Raw genomic sequence first — 6,152 nt, 5'->3', positions numbered from 1 at the left:
TCTTTTGCTGTGCAGAAGCTCTTTAGTTTAATTAGATCCCATTTGTCAATGTTGGCTTTTGTTGCCATTGCTTTTGGTGTTTTAGACATGAAGTCCTTGCCGATGCCTATGTCCTGAATGGTATTGGTAGGTTTTCTTCTAGGGTTTTTATGGTTTTAGGTCTAACATTTAAGTCTTTAATCCATCTTGAATTAATTTTTGTATAAGGTGTAAGGAAGGGATCCAGTTTCAGCTTTCTACATATGGCTAGCCAGTTTTCCCAGCACCATTTATTAAATTTTTTTTTTGTATTTTTAATAGAGCTGGGATTTCCTCATGTTGGCCAGGCTGGTCTCGAACTCCTGACCTCAGGTGACCCACCTGCCTCAGCCTCCCAAAGTGCTGGGATTACAGGCGTGAGCCACCGTGATCGATCAAAATTGTTTTTTTTCTTTACTATGTAAAATCTCATATTGTTTTGTGGAAGGCTGAGAGTTTTCTAAACAAAAGTAAATTGGATGCCTTTATTCTAGAAGAGTGTCTTCATTCTGTTTCACTGGTGAGTGCAAGCCTTTGCATGGCAGGGACAGTGCCTTATTCATGTTTTATCCTGAAGGGCTTACAGAGGTCACACCACGAAGAGCGGTTCTGAAAATCATCTGTGGAATGAATAAATGAATGAAAGCAGGAAAGGCTCTTGTCCTCCAGATTGTTATTCAAACAGTGTTCGAGTTGCTATATTATCCAACAATGGCATGCAGGAAAAGATATGGGGGCTAAAAGAGAAATCAGTCAGCAAAAGTGCCAACCAGAGAGGGGCTTTAAATGAAACCTACTGGGAAAAGTTGACGGATGTGTCTTCCCTAAAGATTTTATTTTTTCCTATGGGGAAAAATGCTTTGAAGGAAAGACTTTTGATTGCGAACAAAACCACAGTTGCTGGAAAGTGTGCAGCTTAGCAGGCCAGCTATAGAGAGACTTTAAAGCCAGTTGGAGGTCAACTTATATTCCTAAGCTTTGTAATCTTTTCAAGAAGGGTCTTCTTTTCAGGTGGCCTACTTTCACTGAAATGCCACTGATATTGGCTAAATTCTGTTTCCTTTCAAATTCATATTTTGAAGTCTTAACCTCCAGTACCTAAGTATGTTACATTTTTTGAGGAAATGAGTGGCTGGTAAATTAACAGATTAGGTGAGATGAGGTCATTTTGGAGTAGGGTGGGCATTTAATCCGGTATAAGTGGTGTCCTTATTTATAAAAAGGGGAAGTTTGGACACAGACACACACACAAGGGGAATACCATGCAAAGATGAAGGCAGAGATCCAGGTGATGCGTCCACAAGCCAAGGAAGCCAGAGATGGCCAGCAAGGGGAGAGGCAAGCAACAGACTCTCCCCCACGGCCTCGGAAGGAAGCAGCCTGCTATAACCTTGATCTCAGGCTTCCAGCCTTCAGAACTGTGAGATAATACATTTCTGTTGTTTAAGCCATCCTGTCTGTGGTACTTTGTTATCACAGCCCAAGCAGACGAATAGACCCACAAGATGATTCAAACACTGCTGTACTTTAATGGTTACTGCAAAATACCACAGTTCACGGTAATTCTACAGTGATACTCTAGAACTGCTGTAACGTTCAAGTAGACGTAAGATCACTGGGTGGATTGTGTTTTTACCAACATATGAAGATATAATTATCCATGAGCACCACACTGCCTTTGGAGGCACTGCTGGGACTGTGACTCAGACCTCCCTTGAGACGACTGGTCATTAGGAGTCACAGTGATGTGGAATCAACTTTGTCTTTCTGGAAAGCGGGAGATATTCATCATAGCCTGGACTGCCTGGGATCTACGTGTTCTCTCTGTGTTGTAATGATGTGAAACACTTTATTAGCAGAGGAAGACATTTTTAGGAGAAGCATTTTGAATCAGAAGGCTTAAGAAGGATTCTGCTTTTCTCATGAGTATCAAGTAGTTGATTATTGAGAACTGAAAACATTATAGAAGGATAATTTACAAAATGATCCTTAAACATCTGCATTTATCATGGAAGAAAGAAGTCTAGAGAAACTATATATTAGCTGCTTGGAAAAGCTGTGTTTTCTTCAGAGGGTAAGTCATAGAGAAGGATCACGGTGTGGCCAGGGCAACCGAGCCCCAGGGGGGCCCATCCGCTTTAGGCCAGGCCCTGCCTACAGCAGTTTGCAGAGTTTGGTCTGAGATGCTTGCCAACAAATACAGCCCTGCAATGCAGTGACATTGCATTCTGGCAACTCTCTGTTCTCTTCATATTTTCTCATAAAATCTTGGCTCTGGCTAAAGAGAAAATGCCGTGCGGTAGGCTTAGCTCCTTAATGGTGAGGTGTTGATTTGGTATAGGTCTGTTTTCAGCCAACCCAGTACTTGACGTGCGGGGATTTTGTTGTTGTTGTTAATGATAAGAGTATTGTCTGGCCAAAGAATTATCCTTGCCATCCAGAAGTAAAACTATCATCGACTCACAGCCATTTCTGCTTGCAGACAAGCAGCAGTGGACATGTCAAAACCATGTGTGGTTATTAAAAGTTGGCTTAACACCCTACTCTCTACCCTCCACTGTCCTTTGCAAGATTTCTTCAGTATATCAGGGGATCCATCCTTTTTTCCCTCCACTGCCCCCTTTGTAGCTGCCCCTCTGACAGATGCCTCTTCATCCCGCAAGCATTGCTGTTCAGCTGCTTCTGAGTCAACTCATTTCCTCATGATCTTGGGGTCCCATCCTCCAAGTGGTTTACCAAGGTGTGTGTTTATTATGTGTACATAATAAACACATATATAAAATAAATATATAATAAACACACACACACCTATGTGTGTATATATATATATATAGAGAGAGAGAGAGAGAGGGAGACAGGTTCTTAAGATGCACTCTGGGGCAATCTCATATAAGAATTCTTTTCCACCCACTTTTACTCACTTTCTCTTAACTCCTGGAAACTTAGAGCTAGACCATTTACTTACACGTCCTTGTTATCTTTCTTCTCTTTCTGCGTGTGCGTGTGTGTGTGTGTGTGTGTGTGTGTGTGTGTGTGTCTGTCTGTCTCTGCCTCTCCTGTCTTTTTATTTCTTTCTTTTCTTTATTTTTTGTATTGGCAGTGACTCCCTAACCTCACTCTGGTCCGTCCTTGGCCCATTTAGTCTAATTTCAGCAAGAATCCTGCTGCATCAGTTTAGTGAAAGTGCCCTACACTTGGTGTCTGATCCCCCTTGGTACCTGATCAAATGCTTTGGTATCTTATCACCCTTGCCTGCCTTCAACAAGAATATTTTTGAGTCAGCCTAACAACAACCCCCAGCCTTGATGTTCCCACTTAGTGATTTTCCATCCGCTCACCCCCAGCCTGCTTCTTGGCCATCAGTCTCCACTTGTCCTTGTAGTTGGAGTTGAGCTCAGTCACTCTTCCCAACTACAAATCTCCTTGTGGTGTCCCCCCTCATAAAATCTGTGTGTCCTTAACAAGTGTCATGAATATTTTTTTCTCTAGTGGTAAAAGAGTTATTATAATTAGACCATAAGCTTTTCCAAGGTAAAACTTTTCTCCTTGGCTCCTGAAATCATGAGTATATAGTAGTTGGTCAATGAACGTTTGCAGTAGTTGGATTCTCCTCTTCCTTCTCATTTTCCCCCATACCCTCCTTATTGTCTTGCTTCCTTTTTCCTTCTCTGTTTAGCATAAAAATGATGAATCATAATGATAAATTAATGTGATCATAATGTATGTAATTCTGTGTAGAATTGTTCACATAATTATACCATAAAAAGTGAAGATATCTTTATCACTTTAAATATATTCATGTGTTATTCTTCATTTAATCAGCATTCTCTAACTTACTATTAATGAAATTATCCATTTCACTGGGTAGGTATATCAATGCATTGAGTTTTTAGAGTGACATACGTTTCACAGGGACTTAGTGTTTTATAAAAATATGTAGCATTGATGCATTAATTAAGGGAGAAGTAAAAATCCACAGAATTCGTATACATGTCATTACTTTTTCCATCATAGAATTCTGCCTCTTTTTATTTTATAAGAAGAATACAGAAACTATGATTTTTCATTGCTTGGAAACAAGTGGATAGCATTGGAGGAGGGGACAGATCATATTTCATGAGTTACACCTTCAGAATAACATAAGATAGTGATAAGGAGAAATACTTTATCAAAACAGAGCTGAAAGGGTTTAAAATCCCCCAATTTAAAACTCTATCCTAGTGTTATAATAGAGATACAAGTTTTATTCGCTAACATGAAATAATAAAAACTATAATTCTGTGGGGTTTTGTTATGTTTGGGGGATGAGGAGGTGACTATTTAAAACATCCCTGAAAACAAGTGCAGAATTACCAGTTTCATATGTTTTTAGCATCCTGTTCTGATTCTTGTAGAAAAGTAGTGACAAAGATAACACACATTTGTTCTGCCCTCCTGTGTGCCACGCATGGTGGTAAGCACTTTCTGTACATTGCCTCATTGACTCCTCACAACCACATCGTGCAGTCATTTCTTTTCTTATCTCCATTTTATCCACGGCTGAGCTGAGGCTTGAGAGTGAAGTAAACTGCCCAAGTTCATTCCCATCAATAGCAGAATATGAGATTCAACCCCTAGTGTCGGTCATGCCCAAAATCAGGCTTTTAAAAATCTCTTTGTGGCCAGGCGCACTGGCTCACACCTGTAATCCCAGCACTTTGGGGGGCCAAGGCAGATAGATCACGAGGTCAAGAGATCGAGACCATCCTGGCCAACATGGCGAAACCCCATCTCTACTAAAAATACAAAAATCAGCTGGGCATGGTGGCCTGTGCCTGTAGTACCAGCTATTTGGGAGGCTGAGGCAGGAGAATCTCTTGAACCCAGGAGGCGGAGGTTGCAGTGAGTCAGTGAGTGGAGATTGCACCACTGCACTCCAGTCTGGCGACAGAGTGAGACTCTGTCTCAAAAAAAAAAAAAAAAAAACCCCAACAAAAAACAACAAATAAAACCTCTTTGCTATCTTAATGAAAACAATTGACCTTTGATGGATCATACAAATGAGATATTTGCTTGTACTCTGCTTAAGCTCAATTATAAAAGACTTTGGAAAGAAGAGCTATGATGATTTACAGACTGAATCTTTCTACATCATGTGAGATTGATTTCTTGAAGTTTCTCAGAACTGGATTAACACCCTCTGAGTGTTAACTGGTTGGAATGAATCCAAATCCCTGCAGCACTTGTGGAAGCCTGGGCCACCTGTCTCAGAGATGTTCATCCCACATCTGCAGACCCAGAAATCTTGTGAGGTGCTGCCCAGGACCCCACAGTGGTAACAAGCTCGTCATAGGATTCTTGTGTAAACTAAAGTTTTAAAACCACTGTTATAAGGGTGGTTTCTCCTTCTATAGGTGGAAAAAGATTCCATCCAAATGTTCAGTTTAAAGGAATATCACTATAATTATGATAAACCAGGAGTTGCAAACTGATGGCCCAAATGACAGTAGTTTTTCCTTTGGCCAGCACAGCTTGTTACCATAAGAGTTTGGATGTCTTTATGTAAGGCGTATGCCCTCTATTTCAACACAATGCCCATGACTTCCTAGCATCTTAGACTTCGAAGATACCTGCATGATCCCTGAAGAAAGCTGGAAAGAAGAACCTTCTTGGCTGGGCACGGTGGCTCACGCCTGTAATCCCAGCACTTTGGGAGGCCGAGGCAGGCGGATCACGAGGTCAGGAGATCGAGACCATCCTGGCTAACATGGTGAAACCCCGTCTCTAATAAAAATACAAAAAAATTAGCCGGGCGTGGTGGGGGGGCGCCTGTAGTCCCAGCTACTCGGGAGGCTGAGGCAGGAGAATGGTGTGAACCCGGGAGGAAGAGCTTGCAGTGAGCCAAGATCGCACCACTGCACTCCAGCCTGGGCGACAAAGCAAGACTCCGTCTCAAAAAGAAAGAAAAAAAAAAAAAAGAAGACCCTTCTTATACATGAAATCCATGAGATGCTGGGGCCACGTGCCTGACTCTTGCAGTGCTGAAGACCTGTCTATAGAGTAGTTTTTCTCTTTGTTCAGGGAGTTAGACAAAGAAGAAATATGTTTTCTTTTTTTCTTTTTGAGACAGGGTCTTGCTCTGCCACTCAGGCTGG

Source organism: Hylobates moloch, unplaced genomic scaffold (assembly GCF_009828535.3).
Source record: "Hylobates moloch isolate HMO894 unplaced genomic scaffold, HMol_V3 SCAFFOLD_3, whole genome shotgun sequence".
In the NCBI taxonomy this organism is placed as follows: domain Eukaryota; kingdom Metazoa; phylum Chordata; class Mammalia; order Primates; family Hylobatidae; genus Hylobates; species Hylobates moloch.
The sequence above is the reverse complement of the archived record's forward strand: the minus strand, read 5'-3'. Positions refer to the sequence as shown.